General features: G+C 48.2%; 1 protein-coding gene across 1 annotated transcript in view; it reads right to left on the bottom strand.

Moving 5' to 3' along the window:
• Window positions 1-19309, bottom strand: part of Nxn (nucleoredoxin) — a 144037-nt gene that overhangs the window by 46982 nt on the left and 77746 nt on the right. The window lies entirely within an intron of this gene.

Raw genomic sequence — 19309 nt, 5'->3', positions numbered from 1 at the left:
TGGGCTATAATACTGACAAGTCAAGCAAGTCGTCCCCACTGGTGCAATAGTGGCATAATGGTCATGAAGGAAACCAACCACTTTCTGATTGGCTCTGAGGCCTGCTCCACAGGAGGGAATTGATGTCTAGTACTACAAACCTGATCAAAAGCCCCTGACTAAGGAGATCATAGGTTCAATGTGGGAACGTACTCTGGTGTCGTTTCAACAAAGGGCCATATGTCAAACTGCCTTCTTATGGTTTAGATCCACAGAGCTGTACTGCTCTCAACCTTGGTAAGATACTTCTGTCTGCAGTGGGTAGTGGTTACTGCAGAGACTCACAACTGGTTAAAGTACCGAGAATAGGTGACTGAGTGCTCAGTGGTAGACAGCTCACTGTCAGCCTACCCCATCCAAGGCTCAGGAAACATCTCAGAAAAGTGGGCAGAAAGAATGTAAGAGTGGAGGGGTGGGCAGGAGAGTTAGGAAACACTCTTCAGAACACAACATAGGTGACATACTCATCACCCCATGGCAGCCTTAGCTGCTGCACAAAATCAAGCAAAGCAAATCAGAATTTCAGCATGGGAGAGGGAGGCGCTCCCAAGGCCCCACTCCCAGCTGTGGAACTGGCAGCTGATGATGGCTGATGGAAGGAGAATTATTGGTAGAATAATTGGATCCAGGAGATTATTAAAAATAATAGCAAAGGTTTTTAAAGAAGACATGGGCCAGGTGTTACCTAGCACTTGGAGACAGAAGCAGGCAGATCTCTGTTAGTTCAAGACAGCCTGGTCTACAGAGTGACTTTCAGGACTGCCAGGGCTATGTAGAAAGATTCTGTCTCAAAAACTCAAAACAAACCAAAAAAAAAAAAGTATGAATTTAAGACGGAGATGGGTTGGTGGGTCTCAGGAAGAGCTGAAGGAGGCAATGAAGGATGAGTATGATCAAGATACACTATATACATGGATGGAAATTTCAAAGAATAAATAACATTGTTGCTGCTGTTGCTTTGAGACAAGGTCTATGATATAGCCTTGGCTGGCCTGAAACTCTATGTAAGCTAGGCTGGCCTTGAACTCACAGAGCTTGGCTGGGATTAACGGAGTACACCAATATGCTTGTCATAATAAAATGTCATAAAAATTATTCTTAAAAGGTGAAAAGTAGTCAAGGAAGACACCCAGTCCTGACTCCTCCCACTCCCCAAAACAAAACAAAACAGAAAAAAAGAAAATACAAAACACAATCATGTCAGTGAATCTAGACTTGGTGCAGGCTTGAACTTGCAGCATTACGGAACTGGAAGATCATGCGTTAAAGGCTAGCCTGGGCAACATACCAAGTTTGGGGCCAGCCAAGACTATACAGTAAGCTTCTGTGGTAAATAGAACCAACTAAAACTGCACAAGTGAACGTCCTATTTAGTCATTAATTACCTGCAGAGTTCTAGGAACCTGACCCATTTGGGGGGTCACAGTGAGGATGTGTGTGTGCTATAGGCAGGGACTGAAGGGGCCTCACAGCTGGGCCTTCTCCCTCTGTCTGCCACCTAAATACCCTGCTCTGTTTCCCAAACTATCCTTCTTCCTCAAGACTTGCTGAGCCTTTCAGGGACTAGCCCATCCCACATCTTCCTCCAGCTCTCATCACACCTGCAGACTAACGGTGCCCCTATCCACCCCCCATATACCTAGAGTCTTTAGCCCTCTTCAGAAGAGCACCCCAGTGGCAGCACAAGCCCTGTGCTGGGCTCCCCATCCAACTAGCCTATCTGGGAAGAGGTCTTCCAGAGGGACAAAGGTGGGCACTTGGGGCATGCTATAAGCCAATGGTCCTCAATAGGGCGACTTTGCTAACGAGGGGATGACAACATCTGAGAATATTTCCGGCGGTTGTGCTGCAGACACAGGCTGTTACTGGCTTGGAGCAGGTACAGCGATTGTGGGAATAACTGAACTGAGAAAGGACGTCAGGAAGACACTTTCCTTTATCTTAGAAGGCACTGCACTCTGTACAGAGTACGGAACATACAGGCCCAAGTTACTGCATCAAAGGCCGGAAGTGGAGGGTCCTGCCAAACCCATTTCAGTCTCCCCAGAAGCAAGGCATCGGCCAAGTCTGGCCTCCTCACAGATGAACGTCTGCATTTGGAGTGTCCCATCCAAAGAGCCCCCTCTGTCTCATCTCTCCCCCATCCCATTGTTTGTTAACTCCCCGGCACACATCTGCTTCTTTTTAAAGGGCAGGCAGTCATGAGGCACACGGGGTGACATCAAAGGCCAGAATGCCTTGCAGAGGCCACCAGGACAGACACTGGCGGCTGCTCTTGTGGTTCTTTACGCTGACCCAGAAGGGACTCAGCACACACCAGCTCATGTTCTATGGTCAGGGAGCTCTGGGAGCAACTTAGGTTTCTAGAAGGCTTCCCGACATAGCTCTGCTCTGCTCTGGCAAGGGCCACCAACCCATAGCGACTACAGGCTGGTGGGAGCCTCAGGTACCCGAGTTACCAATGTGACATGTGCTCAAGGAACTCTGGCCAAAGGCCCTGACCCTCTTCATGTATCTTTTCCTCAGAGCTCTATTTCTGCAGCATTGAACGGTATCCGTTAGAACGAGAACATATGCAGATTTTAGCAGAAACACTGCAGCTACTTGGGATGATACCCGCTCTGTGAATGACTTGGACAAATTAGTGAAAAGGAAGAAAACATAAAAACATGTCAGCAAGCTGAGATCAAACACTGTTTTGGTTTTTTTGTTTTTGTTTTTTTTTTTTAAATTTCTGGAGGCTTTTACATTCCATGGACAATGAAGTCTGAGTCCTTCCAATTCTCCGAGGGACTCTGGAAGCGCATGCTTCACCTTTGATCTCAGCCACGAACTGGCGAGCTGCTGCCCTGTAGCTTCGTTCAGATGTCCCGGCCGAGGGACTGTCCTAGATGCACGCTTTAAGTCACTGGTTCTCAGCTGGGGCGATTTTGCTTCCCGGGGGACATCTGGCCATGTCTAGGGGCAATTTCTGGTTGCCACAGCTGGAGATGGGGCTGTTCCTGGCACCTAATAGGCACAAGCTAGCGGTGCTGGGAAACATTCTACAAAGCACAGGACCCACAGTGAAAAATGATCTGGTTCAAAATGTCAGCAGTGCTAAGGTTCAAGAGTGGCTCTAAGCGCCTGGAGTTCTTGGTTCGCTCAGCCTCCAGGCGCTTCTTTGGTTTCCACCTGAGGGCTCAATAATGAGAGATCAGTGAGACAATGGGGAAGTTCACTCAGCCAGGAGCTGGGACCCAGGGATGCCAAAAGCACTTTGAACTTCCTGTGCCATTCCGAAGATACACACGGCGACCTCACCAGTTCTTCTTTTCGTTATTACCATCATCCCGCGGAAACATCATGGGCTGAGAAGGGCTGAGTAGATACAAATTCCTCTCTCCACCGTCTTCTGAGGAAAGAATTCTCAGGCTGTGTGTTTTGATTTTAAACACGGAAATCTTCACAGCCACACATGAGCCACCCATAACTGAGGGACAAGTCTAGAGCTGACAAGACATCACTTAAAGGGAAGTCTAAACATCACTCAGCTTTCTGACGAACCCTAACACGTGGACTTTCTTCGGGAAGTTTCTTAGATTGGAAAAGGAGGATGTTGCGATGGCTAATCCAGAATTGCACCCCAGCCTGGCTAGCCGTGCTGCACATAGCAGCCAACCCCAGGCTTGGAAATGCTTTTCCAACCAACACGCCTCAAAGCATCTGTGGTGCTGCTTGCTCTATTTCCATGATATTTGGGGGCGGGGTATGAGAGAGGAATGTGAAGATCTGAACATGCCCATAGAAGTATGTTATGCATGGAATTCTATATGCCATGTGTGCCGTGAGGGGGGAAAGAGCAAATGAGCTGAGAGCTGTGGTTCCAGTGCAGAACAAAGGGGGCCTGAAGTAATACCAGCTGCAAGCAGAGGAAGCAGGCATGGCGGAAAGTTCCAGGATTGAGGTGTAGCCTTTCAGCCATGCTGACAAGCACTCACAGCCAGGACACTGAACCACTAGAGGGGGGGGGGGGCAGAGAAGACTGACCACCCCTCCATGCCATCTGAGAACCCCACATTGTTCTACCTGTGCTTCTAATGACTGGAACTCCTCTTCTTGGACTCAGTCAACTATTTTGCTCCAGTGGCTCACAGAACTCAAGCGGAAGTTTTAAATATAAGCCAGTCCACGTGAAAACACAAAAGGGGCATGAGGGAATTAAACATCAGTGGGCAAACATGGGGTTAACGGTTTTCATGCGGGGGGAGCTGTAGACAAGAATGGAGGTACAGACAAACAGACTCGACAGAATGCTGAGACTCTGAGGTCAGGCAAGGCTTCTAGGCCTTGGTGGGTTCTTGAGCACGTCTTGTTTTGGCCACTGCTCACATACTGCATGTCCCGTTCTCTAGACATGCTTTATGCCTAGCTCTCCTTCCACAGAGAAGGTACATGAAGATAGGAAATAAGAGCTGTGTCCTCTGAAGTCACGACTTAGGCCCAAGAATTGATTCACTGGCTAGGCCTACAACAGCACCTCCTGCCAGCTTCGTTCATTGATTTTGCCTTTGTTCCTCATTTACACGGGATAATTCTAGTCCACCGCACATTCTACACAATCAAAAACACTTCATCCATGCTAAACAAAAGCAAGGTGACCAGGGACTGCATTAAAACATAGCTTTATCAAGCATTTCCAGGTTCTTCCTTCATGTGAAACCCTGTGTGAAATGCTGGGTCATAAACAACTGATACATGGGGGTGGGGGGTCTTACCCTTAAGGAAGCCATGAGTCGGTAAGGAAGATATGTGTAAATAAACTGTTAGGATACAGGAGAATGTAAGCATTATAATGCTGTAATAAGGCAAGGGAAATCGGTTAATACACCTAAAATGCCGAGAACAATGTCTAGGGCTTATGAGTCACGCTAAATAGGCTCCAGCTCTTTTCATTATTCAATCCGAAGCAAGTCAGGGCAAGCAAGAAGGGAGACGCAGCATTTGAACTGCTTTTTCAAGAATGAGCTGCACAGATCTGAAGGTAGGAAAGAGAAGGGGAAGGCATCCAAGACAGAGCAAGGGGCAGGGAGCCCCGTGCACTCAGGAAACCGCATACTTTCGAGGACTGTGGAATAAAACACCTGGGCTGTCAGATACGGCAGGGGAGCTCTGGAGATGGCGACGCAGGAGCCATGTGGCCTGCTCATTGTGCCTGATTTGTGACATTGTTGATAGAACTATTGGAAACAAGGTTAGACCTAGACTAGAAAACTTGATCTGGACCCTGGGGACACTGGAGTAGCAGACAGAAAAGTCAGAAGCTGGACCAGTGGGAAGGTTCAGCAGGTAAAGATGCTTGCCCCTAAGCCCAACTACCTGAGTTCTATCCCCGGGACTGACAGTGGACAGGGAGGACTGACTCCTGCCACTTGCCCTCTGACTTCCACACATGTGCTGTAGCATGTGTGTGTACACATGCAATACAACACACACAACATACACACACACACACACACACACAAAAATAGATACAGGGTTTTTTGTTGTTGTTGTTTTTTGGTTACTTTTGGTCTTTGAGACATGGTTTCTCCCTGGAACCCTGGCTCTGTAGACCAGGCTAGCATTGAACTCAGAGATCTATCTCCCTCTGCTTCCTAGTGCTGGAATTAAAGGCGTGTGCCGCCATGCTTGGCAATAAATGTAGTTTTTAAGTTTTTGTTTTTGAGCACTCAAGAGGCAGAGGCAGGAGGATCAGGAGTTTGAGGCAAGCCTGGGTGAGACCATGAGGCCCTGTTTCAAAAGAAAGAAAAAAATAAAAAAAAACAAAAGAAGGGGGCGGGGAAGAAGGAAAAAAAGAACCAAAGCAAAAGTGAAAATAATCATAACAATATCAGTGATGGATGTCATGCCACGTGACAACTGCACGGTGGAAAGAAGGTCTTGTAACGAACGGGGCGTCTGAAGGACCACTGTCTACAGCACAACCTCACAAGACAAAGAAGGGACAGCACGGGCTGGAGAGATGGATCAGAGGTTAAGAGCACTACCTGCTCTTCCAAAGGTCCTGAGTTCAATTCCCAGCAACCACATGGTGGCTCACAACCATCTGTAATGAGGTCTGGTGCCCTCTTCTGGCCTGCAGGCATACACACAGACAGAATATTGTATACATAATAAATAAATAAATAAATATTTAAAAAAAAAGAAGGGACAGCACACAGGGCAGCACCATCTGCACAGGACCCACAGGTGCGAGAGTGGGCGGTGTGTTTAGGGAGCCCCGGAGATCAGTGTGCTAAGAATGGAATGCAAAGGTGTGTCCACGGAAAAGCGGCAGAGAGCCAGGTAGGCTTGGTGGTGGGAGGCCTTGAAGTCTCAGCCAAGAGGTTGGTATTCAAACCTACCACAGTGAAATCTATGTCAAGCCACAAAATAGATGACGGTAGAGAAAGGTCATTTGGAGACAGTGTAGAGGAGGAGGGAGTGGAGGTTGGTGGATTCATTAAGGGACTGCTGAATGACCTGTGCCCTGACCTAGTTTTGTTCAAAACATGGGGAGAAACAGTACAGTATGTAGCTCTGCTAAATGCATCAGTGCATTAGTTCATAGGAACTAACCAGGGGCTGGAGAGATGGCTCAGAGGTTAAGAGCACCAGCCACTCTTCCAGGACTAGGGTTAGATCCCCAGCATCCACATGACAGCTCACAACCATCTCTAACTCCAGTCCCAGAGGATCCAAAGCCCTCTTCTGGCCTCCGCAGGCACTGCACACACGGCGCACAGATATGCACGCAGGCAAAACAACCATAGGTATAAAATAAAAATAAACGTTAAATTTTTAAAAATAAAAAAAGAATCAGTTCACTAGTCAAGGCCTCATATATTTCTGGAATGTATGAATGAATGAATGAGGGGGAAGGGAGGAGGGAAAAAGTGAGCAAAGTGTTTTGAGGGAAAAAAGTGGTGGGAAATGATTTGGGTTTGGGGCTCAGCAAACTCGAGGTCCCTCTGGCAAGCTGACAAGACATCACTTGTTAACTGATGACAGGGACACCCAACAATAAAGTCTCACCTCAGTTGGCTGGAGCTGGTTGAACTTGGTCTTTGGTTCCTGGTTAAGTCAGTAGAGACCGGCTCTGTAGGTGGCTCTTCCTGGCAACCAGCAGGGGGCAGAAGAATGATTCAAAGAAAGCCTGGCTAAATATGTGCAGTTCAAGCCAAAGGTCTCTAGAAACTTCTCACAGGTAAGGAATCCAACCACAATGCCTGTGGTGGCGAAGTACTGTGCTGAGCCAAGAAGAACGCGACGAACAAAGACACCAAGGATGATCGATGCTGGCAAAAGAATTCCAAGCTACGTCTGGTTTGGTTAAAAAGGAACTCTACTCTCATTCCAAACATTTTCAAAAGTACCAAGTTCAAGGGTGAGGTTTCGCTGAAGGAATTTATTTATTTTTAATCCAATAAATAAAAAGCAGTGAGATCATAGTGGGTTTTGTTGAAGCGGTTTTTCCAGTGCTGGTGTGGAACCCAGGGCCTTGCGCACACAGGCTAATGCCCCGCCACACCTCTAAGAAGTGATTTTGGTACTGAAACTCAAGATGTCTTCAGCTTCCTTAGGGCACAAATCCTGTTCCCTGGAGCGTATTCCTCTCTCTCGGGGAGAAGGGTCTTCCTGCGTCCTCACACAAGAGCAACAGGCATCACTGCACTGACTACCAAAGCTGTGGTCCACCACAGCCCTGACTAGGAACACGGAGGGAGGAAAGCACCTCGGAATCAGGTCTTCGCTGCTTTTCAAAGCCTTTCTTAGTAAACTAATGAGTTACACTTTTCCTTCAGAGAAAATCTTGGAAATGACCCATTTCCCCAACAGGGCAGCATTTCCTTTCATTCATACATGCAAGAGCTTTAAAAAAAAAAAGAATCTAGATTAGCTGAGCCAGAAGAAAATTAAATGTAAGTATTTTCTGAGTACAGCGAACCAGACTCAAAATAGAGAGGCCACGGAAAGAAAACCCAGACTCTTCAGGAGCGACCCAAGCTGGCAAGACCTCCCCTCCACTTCCACCCCCACCTACTGGAAGCAAAGGAAACAGTGGGGAAGTGGAAGGGCCTGAATCACTAAGGGGGCGGGGCTAGGCATCTGTCACTCAGCTTCTTTATACAGGTTTAGAGCAGAACATCTTTGGGGCCCAATGGTCAAGGCTGACTGTGCCAAGCATGGGTGCAGGCCCACAATCTCAGCACTAGAGAGGCTGAGGCGGAAGAGTATGTCCCAAAGCAGCCGGGACTACATGGCAAGACCCTTCTCAAAAGGAAGAAAGGAGGGGGGAGAACGGTGAGTGAGTGTGCAGTAAGCTGACTGTGAAGGGCAGTTAACTTCCAAGTTGAAAGCGAGCAGAGCTGCTGATCTGACAGCAGAAGAGACATCAAGCGAGGCTCTTGTCTGCAAACCCCACAGCCTGAGCCTAAGCTCCGAGAGGCTGGCTGGACCAAGCTCTCGTGGCCCAGAGCTCTCCCTTCCTTTCTACTCAGCAGATGCAAGGGAGTTGCACCCTGGCCTGTGTTTGGGGAGCGCACATGGGGCCAGAGTTAGGACAAAGGGCAGACAGGCAAGGATGAAAGGCTACTTTATCTTTAGATGGACACGAGCTATAAAAAAGATTCAAAATGAATCTTATAAGTAAACTGGAAGGGAGCATGAGGGGATTTTGCAGAGAGATGGAACATTTTGCATCTTGTTTAGGATAGTTCTATAGGTATACCAGTTGTCCGAATATACTGTACTCACTGAAGAACTATGATTTTGTAAGGTATGGGGAAGTATACCCCTAATTCCTGCACTGGAGAGGCAAGAGCACAGAGCCTGCCTGGTCTACATAGCCTGTTCCAGACCATGAGACCCTGTCTTAAAACCAACATCAAAACTTTTGTCCCTCTCTCCGAGAATATAGGTAACTAAGAATTCTAGAGTGTTTCCAGGGTGCCTGTCTCCTGGGTATTGTTCCCACAAGGGTTGCCACCTCCTTCCCTGTCTGTCTTTGCTATTGTTCTTTGTCTCAGTGAATGACACCAACGACACTCCACTCAGTTGCCCAAACCAGAAAATTAGGATTCCTTCGACCTTCCTCTTGCTCACATCTGCAATCCCATGGGCATCTCCTAAATCTACCCTTCTCATCTTCATCCCAGTCTGGACCCAAGCTGCTGTCCTGGCCATTGACCGTCACATCCATCATACAGAATACAGCCTCCCTGCTAAGGTCCTTCTGGTGTTCTCTATCACTTCAGTGATAATGACCAAATTCCTTAGCCAGATGTTCAACAGCTGTGCTCTCCCTCTCTTGAAGCTATCTACAGCACCCTCCAACCACCCTCCCCTTACTGTCCTCTCCTCACCCCATAAACATCCCACCTGCCTCATAACCTTCCTCGGGACTTTAATCGGCATGACCTGTTTTAAGAAGTCTCTCTCCTAGGTGCCCTCTGCCTCCCTCCTTCCTGCACACCCCTTCACTCAAGAGAAGGCTCAAACACTTAACTGATGGCTTTCTGTGACAGGGCCAAGCTCCGGATACAACCACATGACAGGTGTCAGCTTATTTAATAGCAATTACTGCTCTGCAGAATAATGACCAGATAGATTTCTATTTTTCTCCCTGCCTACATCATAAGCAGGGACCATTTTGTTCAATGTTTCTCTAGTATTTTCTCAGACACTAGGAAAATGGAAGGTGCTAGAGCGTAACAAATATTTGCTGGATGAATGAGGGTCATGATGGTTCAGGCCCCAAACGGCCTGTGTTTCATTTTACTTTTCAATAAGCAAAGTAGCCATCTCAGACAGGCGATGTACTGAGGTTTCTACCTAGCAGGTGCAGCAAACCCAGCTGCATGAGAACTATTTCTTAGGGCTAGGTCACTCCAGTGTCTCTGCTGCCTTCACTTCCTCTGCAGCTGTAAAGCTCCGCCCACCACCTCTTAGGAAGAGCCAGCCACACACTGTCCAGGTCTCTCACATTTAAACCCCAAGTGTCCCCAAAGGAGGCATCTTCGTCATCATCACTCCCGGCTTCACACATGAGGAAAGAGAGGCTCGGTCATTGATGAGGGTGTCAGAGCCTCTGTCCTCCTCCGGAAAAGACTGAAAGCTATGCTCCCATCCCAAAGTACCTCCCCTACTGCTCTGATCCTTGTGTTCTGAGCTGCTGGCATAGAGACATGCCCACTTCCTACAGTGGGAATCTACCATGGTTGGAACATATCCCCCCAAACTGCACACCAGAATGCTAGCCTAAAAATTCACACGTTGCTGCGAATGAGATGCCACAGGGTCATCAGGGTAGGGCATCCTTGATGTACTTGTGGCTTGTAAAAGGAGAAAAAGCTGGGTGTGGTGACACACTTAGGAAGGAAAGGCCAGGGAATCTCTGTGATTCTGAGATCCTGCCTGAAAACAGACAAACAAACAAACTATCAAATAAACAGAGATGCAGCCTGGGCTGATACTTGCCAGTCTGCCTCATCACGTGATTCCCTCATCAGGTTCTCACGTTGGCATAGCAAGTACTCAAGTATTTCATCACAGTACAGAACAGATTTGGATAGAAACCAGGACTCAAGAGACTCCATTCCTGTTGGGGCAACTCAGAGGCAGGAGAGGAGGTGGCAGTGGCTACTCCATGTAGCCAGAGAGTCAGAACCGGGGTCTACAGAGTCACATAACTGGCAAAGGGCAGAGCTGCCAGCAATGGAGCAAGAGAGCCTGCTACCAAACAGTTGGCCGCACAAGTCACACTGTTATCTGAATAGATCCATTCTGTGGGAGGGGCATTCAAACACAAGGAGAGTTGATCTTAATGTTCAGAATGGGGGCAAAGACTTCGGTGTGTTTATAATCTCCAATGGGTCAGGATTAAAATAAAGCTAAAACAAAATCTTTAAAAACCCAACTATCTGCAGTGAAAGCGCGCAGGGCTGCGACTAGGGTATGCTGTATGAAGGATGCCCTGGGTGATGGATGTGTGTGTGTGCCACAGGCGACTCTCCAGAGAGAGAATGCAAAGTGACAGGACCTGGAAGACCCTCGCAGGAAGCCTTTAGCTCAGAGCTGGGCTGACAGCCATCCGGGACATGGAGGAGACGTGATGGGCTTGGAGCCTCCTGAGAGGTGCTGGAGAGGTCTGTGCTAATGCGAGGGAAACCATGAGGCACGCGGAGTCTCAAAATCCATATTAATGGGAGCGGAGTGACACGGACTCTGCTTAGCTGTGAGTACTGCAGGATGGAAGCCAGCAGGGTCCCCAGGGCCACGCAGCACTAGGAGAAAACTGGAGAGTGTGTGGGTCCCACCCTTCCCCTCTCCTGAGGAAGGGTGGGGTGAGAATTGCTACTGCCTGGCCCAGCCTCTTCCTCAACAACAGTGCTGGCTGGATCAACCTACAGAACACAAATCTTCCCAAATCTTTTTAAATGGAAAAGATCAAAGATTTAAAAATTTAAAAAACAAAACAAAGCAAAAAATAGCCGTGAAGCTGCCATGTGTCTCTCCTTTCTGCTCCTTCCGCCGGCACACCAGCACAGGCAGGACTGACCACTGAAGCCGGAGAGATAAAGCCTTGAGGAAAAGGATTGAGGCAGACTCATGTTCACCACATCTTGGCCCAGGCTTCCCCTGCCTGCCCTTAACACCCTGGCAGAAGAAGCGGCTATTCCTTGCTGGCTGTGGTATAAGTAGCCTTTGTTCTTGGAGTTTAACCAGCACAGGCTTCAAGTTTCCATTCTAGCCCTCTATGCTTCCTACCCCACCTTTGTGACCTCAGGCTAAAGAGAGAGAGGAACAGGCCAGGCAGGCCATCTCAGCCAAGGCAGTGCCTCTCCTGGGATCTCTTCTACGGGGGTGACTTTCTGCTGGATTCCCCAAAAAGTTAGACACAGTAGGGGTTGGGGGGTGGGCAACAAGATATGCCCACAAGCATCCAGAGGGGCTCACTTGCCAAAGACACAGAGGCAGCTGTCCCAAAAAGGTCAGAGTACTGAAATGGAATGGAGACAGCAAGACCTCCTCTGAAGGAGCACCCTAAAGACAGACTATGGGGTGCCGGTGATGATGGCAGACATGGTGAGCAAAACATGACAGATACCAAGGGCTGTGCAAGTAGATTGCGGGCACCTGGTGGGCACTGTTCCAGGCAGAGACAACACTTTTGATGAACATGGAAGGGACGTGCATTGGAGAGTCAGTCAAGCAGGAGATAGACTGGGATGGAATCGACCCACTGGCTCTCATTTCCCCCTTCCTTCTGGAGGAGTGCATGAGCTAAGTTCTGATTATGCGGCTCAGGCTGGGTTGGAACTCAAGATTCCCCCTACTCAGCCTCTCCTGTGCTGGGATTTACAAGTAGGTGCCACCATGCCTGGCTTCTTTCTCCTTTCTCTCTCTTTCCTTTTTTCCTAATCCCTCCTCCTCTGACTCCTTCTCTCTTCCCCATTTTTAAATCTTTTAAAAAATATGTATGGGTATTTTGTCTCCATGTGTATATGTACATAATGTATCTACAGAGACCAGAAGAGTGCACTGAATCCCCTGGATTTGTTGTTACAGGATACATAGGTGTTGGGAAGCAAACCTAGGTTCTCTGGAATAGCAGCAGCAGGTGCTCTCAACCATGCCTTTCCAACACCCATTGAGCTGCCTTTGCAGCACCCCCTATCCCGACCCCAAATTTTCTTAAGTGCAGAGAAATCAAACCCAGGGACTTGAGTAAAATAGGCCCGTCCACAGCGAAAAATATTCTCTGGTTCTTTTTTCATGATTTTTTTTTGTTTTTAATCATATACAGGTGTGTGTGTGTGTGTGTGTGTGTGTGTGTATGTGTGTGTCTGATTATGTGCATGTGCACAGGAGTGCAGGTACCCTTGAAGGCCAGAGGTGTGGGATTCCCTGGAGCTGGAGTTATAGACAGTTGTGAGTCAGCTGATGGGGCACTGAGAACCCAATAAGAGTCCTCAGGGAGAACGGGTGTTATTAGTCACGGAGCTGGCTCTCTAGCCTCACTTCCTGGCTCTTAGTTTGGCTTTCTACTCACCCAGCTAAAGGGGAAACGTGATGTCATTGAGGAGGAGGAGTAGAAATGGGAGAAACACCCCCATGGCCACAAGAATTAATAAACTAAACTCACGTGTGACCCCAAGTGTCTCAGCACCTCTGGATGTCCTGGTCACACACATTTCTAAAATGTGAACAGTTCTTAAGCACATACACCCCAATTGCTGATCTAAAAGAAGAGGGGGCAGGCAAAGCTTGCAGGGTTTCTCATATATTTAGCTGAGGACCCCTAAGAATGCCAAGAAATGTATAAAGGATAAGGGATAGCATTACTCAAGCAGCGCTGCACCATGTCTCCTGGTGGGCTGAAAAGGGACAAGGGAGAGAATTCTGGGACTAGGGGTTTGTTCAGGACAACATGTCCCATAACAACTGAGCAAGGTTTGCATAAAAGCTATACTAACAAGAAATGTGTGACTTCACTTTTGTGTGGTACTGGGGATGGAGTTCGGAGCCTTGTGCTAAGTAAGTGTTCCTCTGTCCCTGAGCTACACATCCAGTCCTTTGTGTCAGAGTGGGAGGAAAGCTCTAGAAAGGGTTAAGGATGCAGTCTATTTTCTTCTCCAGTCCTCTGTTTCGCCTGTTCACTTCTTAAGACACAAGCCATCATTCGAAATGAATGGCTGTTTCCTTTTCCCTTTGCTCATGCCCATTCTGAAGAAAAGGCTCCCTGCCCCCTGGGGGGACAATGCTGGCCTTGGATGCTCTTGGACAGTTTTAAAGCAAAGCTGCAAACACAGCTCAAGATTCTGGCACAGGATCACACGAAAGGCAGAAAGAGGCTGGGGCAAGGTGGGGCCCATCCCAACCTAAAGCATCTGCTTCAAGGACCCATCCCATCTGACCAGAGTGCCCAGCTTCTCAACAAATGCAGCTCCCGGGTCCCCAGTGTCAGGCTGGCCAGACTGCAGTCATGAAAACTATGCAAGGCTATGGTCTTGTACAGAATCTTGCCAACATTATTCTTGGCTCTGCTCACATTGCTTTGGCTTTAGAAAGTCAATAAATACAGCAAGCAGAAGTTCCCCTAACACCCAGGCTCAACTAAAGGGTTTGGCCTTTCCTGAGCCAAGGGGAGTATTCAGTCCAAGAAGACACAGCCTGCTGGATACCTGACACTTTCGCATGGCTTTTGCTTGGGAGGCCAGTGGTGCCCAGGGAGCCTGTGCTACATGAGAATCAATGTTGCTAAGCTACCAGCAAACAAAGTGGCTAAGGAATAGCCAGGGACATGGGATGTGGGGGTGGGGAAAGACATCAGCAGAAAGTGGGACAGGAAATACAAAGCCACCTGAACAACAACCTTAAAGATTGAAGAGTGATGGCTGGCTGTTGAAAGCTTCAGTTCTAGAAGGTATTACTGAAACTCTTTCCAATAATCCTAATCGGAATAAAGGGATATAGAAATTAAAGGACCCGTGCTGGGTGGGGCTAGGTATAGAACACTTGCCTTGTGTGCATGAAGCCTAGGGTTCCACTGGTGGGGTCGGGGGCGGGAGACACAACAAACACAGAGAGCTACAGGAGGGAGAGGCAGGAGAACAAACTTGATTTCCTTCTATTTATTCTAACATTTTTGCCTAGTGATCTCGGGGCAACAACTGAACTTCAATGAGGTAGAAGCTCCACCCCGCTGGCTGACTGACAGGACCTTTCCAGGAAAGACCATGGTGATGAAGTGCTGGGAGTGAGGTTGGGGAAGATGGCACGGAGCTGCACAGCAACAAGGCAGGGCCTGCAAGTGTTGTCAACAGCCATACCTTCTTTGGCACCATCTATTTGGAGAGTTTCTAAATTGTAGGCAGTTGTCAATCCTGTCTTCCTTTTACTAAAAGTCTTTGGGTGGTGGTGGCGCACACCTCTAACCCCCGCCTCTTGGGAAGCAGAGGCAGGCAGATCTCTGTGAGCTTGAGGTCAGCCTGGTCTACACAGTGAGACTTTATTCCAAAATAAGTAAGTAAATCCTCGGAGCTTGCTTCTCCTATGTGAAGAGGCCAAGAAAAGAATCCGTTTTTATTTGTCAGAACTAGCCATAAGGTAAACAAATACAAAGAAAGTGTGTGCTGGCCAATTAAGCAGGAATGCAGGCTCTGGCAGAGACATGACCCAGTTTTTCCATTCACTGCATGGGCAAGAGCCACCCTGACTGCGTTTGCCTGGGGAGGAGGCTCTCCCTGCTCTGCGACAAGCCCACCGCACCTCCTGCATGGGGAAAAAAATGCAGGCTTCCTTCTCACCTAATTCCCATTCGGCAGAAAGGAAGAAGAGCGAAAAAGAACCTTTGATGTCACAGAGGCCTGGGTTTGAACCCTTGTTTCTAAGCATGGGTGCCCTCATTCACAAATCAGACACATCAGTCACCCTGACTGAGGTCACCAAGGTAACTACGGAGGCGGTGGGGGGGGGCATCCCGGGGGAGAAAGCATGTGGTCCACAGCATATGTATTTAGGAATGGTCTCAGTGATTCAACTTGGGCTCCCTGGAAACATGGAGGATGTTGCAATGCTGTTAAAGTGACAGGGGCTTGGGCTCAAGGAATTTCAAATGCAAGAAGCAAGGTAAATGTGCCTCACAACAGGATGGATCGGGGAAGACCAGCATGATTTAAAAATATTTTTTTTTACTTTAAAAAAAAGTCAAGAAAGCCATAGAGTGGTTGGTTCTATGACCATTCATACTAAAAAAAAAAAAATACAGACAAAAAGCCAGAGGACTTCCCAGATAAACTGATACTCACATAAACACTGACATCTATTTGAAATTTCAGACTCAAAAAAAAAAAAATTAAAACCAAAGAAATGGAAACCCAGAAGGTTACGAGTTATTCTACTTCTTGGAGGACAAAAAGGAAAGCAGCATTGCTACAAATGACGGACGGATTCGGGTAAGAACTGGGTTCAAGTCTCGGCTCAGCTCACCAGCGAGGTGACCCTAGGCATCTCTGGAGGACTAAATGAATACCGAGCGCTGTGACTGCTGCCCACGCGTGTAAATGCTGAATCCGTGATGAAGCTACCACTGTTGCTGCAGAGGGGCCCTGAGCCATGACGGCTGTAGTGATAAAGCAACTGAAGGCGGAAAGAAAGACACACACAGTTCCATCTGCGGGGGCTGCAGAAGGCAGAAGGAGGGTGGTGCCTGGGATTTCAAGTTTAAGGCCAGCGAGGAGCAGAGCACCAGAACATTCCGTCTCTGCTTCACCACATAGCACATAGAATATGCACTCCCCACCCCAGCCCCCACACACAAAGGGCATGCAGGAACATGGCCAGTGCATGATCCTTCTCACTAAATGCCCTAAGCTCCGGAGGACAGGAACTTCAAAACAACAGAAGTCAACACCTTGTGTGCAGAGTGGCTTCATTAAGCAGAGTCAAATATGCCAACGCAAACTCAGTGTCTAGACCTGATTATTATGAAATAAACTTGATTAAGAACAAATCCCTCTTAAGAAGAGCAAAGAACTCGGCGAGTCCCGTGCGCATCGGAAGCTGTTCTCAATTATCCCCCTTTCCTGTGAACTTCACAAAGCGCCAGCAGGTGGGAGATAATTAAAGTTTTCATAAAACTTGTTTTACATGCCTCAGTTGGAACCTTTCTGTTCCACAAAGCTCTTCCCTCTCCGGTTTAAAGAGAAGCCCATAAAGAAAGGATTTTTTTTTCTCTCTCAAAAGAATATTTTTGTGGTTACATTTGGGGTTTTATGACTTGAGACAGATGAGGGTGGAGGAGGTAATTTATGAAAAGGGCTATTTCTTTTTATTCATATTTACATTCTATGAGGGAGTGAGTTTGATTTCTGGACTCTCTTCCCATGCCTATCAGGGGAATGGAATCCTTGCTCCCATTTGACAAGATTCACGGAGCAATGAGAGGTCTAGGGCTGACGACGCGAAGGCTGCTGCCTCCCCCAGCACAAGGCAGCTCCATGTGCTGACGTGGAAGGTTTGCACTGTCCCCTCTAAAGCTGCTTTGACAGCACTCATCTGACAGCTCAGTGTCCCATTCCCGACACAGAAAAGCTACCTCTTCTTGGATAGTTTTACTCACCATATCCAGCGCTAACACAAGGCTGGCACTAGGAAAGTTAATGGTCATGCCTGACATGGTGACACACATACGGGAAAGGAGCCCAGGCAATGAGAAACTGACTAGGGTGCTTAAACATGGGGGACCTGATCTGATGATGTGGGCTTCTGGCTCTCAATGGACCAGAGAGTGCGTTTCATTTGAAAGTAACCTAAGAGACACCACCAAGCGCAACTCGTTCATTACGATTTGGGTGTTTTCATTGACCTAGGACCTTGGGTTTGAATTCCTTTAAGGGAAAACCTTAAAGGAATGCGTGGCAGATTGCAGCTGGAGTGTTGCCCACAAATCAGTCACGTTCTCCACGATGATTCTCTCGTCTGTCCCCAGGTTCTCTTCTGCAATCCAGATTGGAGGTGGCCTTACGGGCCGCGCTGCTCATTCCCGCCCCCACCGCGCACCCTACCCTCCTGAGCCAGTGCTTGCTCTGCAAGGTCTCACAGTGCTGGCACTGGGGATGCTGTGCTGTGATGGGCTGTGGTTGTGATACTTTGTGACAACCAAACGTGGTGCTGGAAGTACAGGTGGCTGTAACAGTGACATGCCTCTGTATGCGACCACAGTGAGTACATGTTATCTGTGCTGGTGCCTCTCCGTTGCTATAACAAAGCACCTCAGATAATCAGCTTAAAAAGGGGAGAGTTTACTTTGGCTCCCAGGTTTGGAGGTATTACACAATCGTCAGATGGCCCTTTGCTTTGGGCCCATGGGAGGCAATACTTCAACAGTGGGAGTGGATAGTGGAGAAAGTTCACCTTGGGGTGCCTGGGAAGCCAGAGGAAAAAGGAGGGACCAGAGTACAAAGATGCCCTTGAAGGGTGCTCCACCACAGCCCAGGGCAGGAAGGTTCCCTACAAGGCTCCTTTTAAAATTTCCCCACAGTCCCTAGTACCCAGCTGAGGTTTAGCCTTTGACACTTGGGCCCTTGGGAACATTCCAGAGAGAATGGAACTGGGATATTTCTGTAGTAGAATGCTGCTTTGTGTTCAGTTATCCACAGGATCTGGAGAAGAGAAAGCCTGAGGTAACAGCTTTTTCTGTCTCTCTAAGACAAGCACCCCAACAAACACCAACTCCTGCTTTCTAAGAGCTGCTTGAACACACGCCCGTCCTCCAGAACTCACAGTTAAGATGTAACCACAGCAAGCTCAAATCCATCTAAAAGGTCTCACTGACAGCCAAACAGATCCCCCGAGCACTGTCCCCAAACCCTTGCTCTTCTTTTTGCCTGGTTTCCTTTCCTTTTTCCAGGGCCCTTTACAACTTTACCTCCTCTAAAGAAAGAAAGAAGACGTTTCTTTAAGAAGAAAAAGTGAGGGCCAACAGCACACACATCAGGAGAAACATGGAGGGTCGTTAACCGCCATACAAGGCAGGGATGAGGACAGACCAGCAAACATTGCCTAAAGCGGCTACAACGAAAGGACCCAGCTCCTAATGGTTAATCTTGGTTGTCAACCCAACTGCACGGAGACGTGCCCAGATGAGTAAGGCATGCTGACATACCGATGAGATGTGTGTGGGTGTAGAAGCAATTCCAGGGAGGAAGATCAGTCCTGAATGTGGGCCAGTACCCACCCACCCCCATATTGTGGACTGAAAGGAAAAGGAGGAGGCCCACCGGCAAAGGCACACCCATTCTGCTCCCTGGTAGCCTGAGTACTTCCCATTGCCACACCTTTTCTTCAGGACACCCCGCCTCTCTCCAGGATGCCTTGCCTCACTCCAGGGCGCCCCGCCCCTCTCCAGGACACTCTACCTTTCTTAAGGACCAGAAATGGACCAGCTAACCACAGATGAAACATTTGCAACAATGCTCCATTAAGCTGATTCTGTCGGGCACTTTGTTACGGCAATGGAAAGCTAACACAGGGTTCAGAAAGAGTTCATCTTCCCCAAGATCACTCATTGTTCACAGCATTGTCTGTACCTTCCAACACAAAACTTTTGGGGTAGCAGACCTACATAAGCTATTCCTACACCTCCCAGGGCTGCTGGGAAGGTTAAGTCGGCTTATGTGTGCACACCTTTTAACACGGGGTCTGGCACGCAGAACAGGCTTAAAGCCAGACAGTGTTTGCTGCT

Source organism: Myodes glareolus, chromosome 9 (genome assembly GCF_982192425.1).
Source record: "Myodes glareolus chromosome 9, mMyoGla1.1, whole genome shotgun sequence".
NCBI classification, from domain to species: Eukaryota; Metazoa; Chordata; class Mammalia; order Rodentia; family Cricetidae; genus Myodes; species Myodes glareolus.
This window is presented reverse-complemented; position numbering and strand designations above follow the sequence as displayed.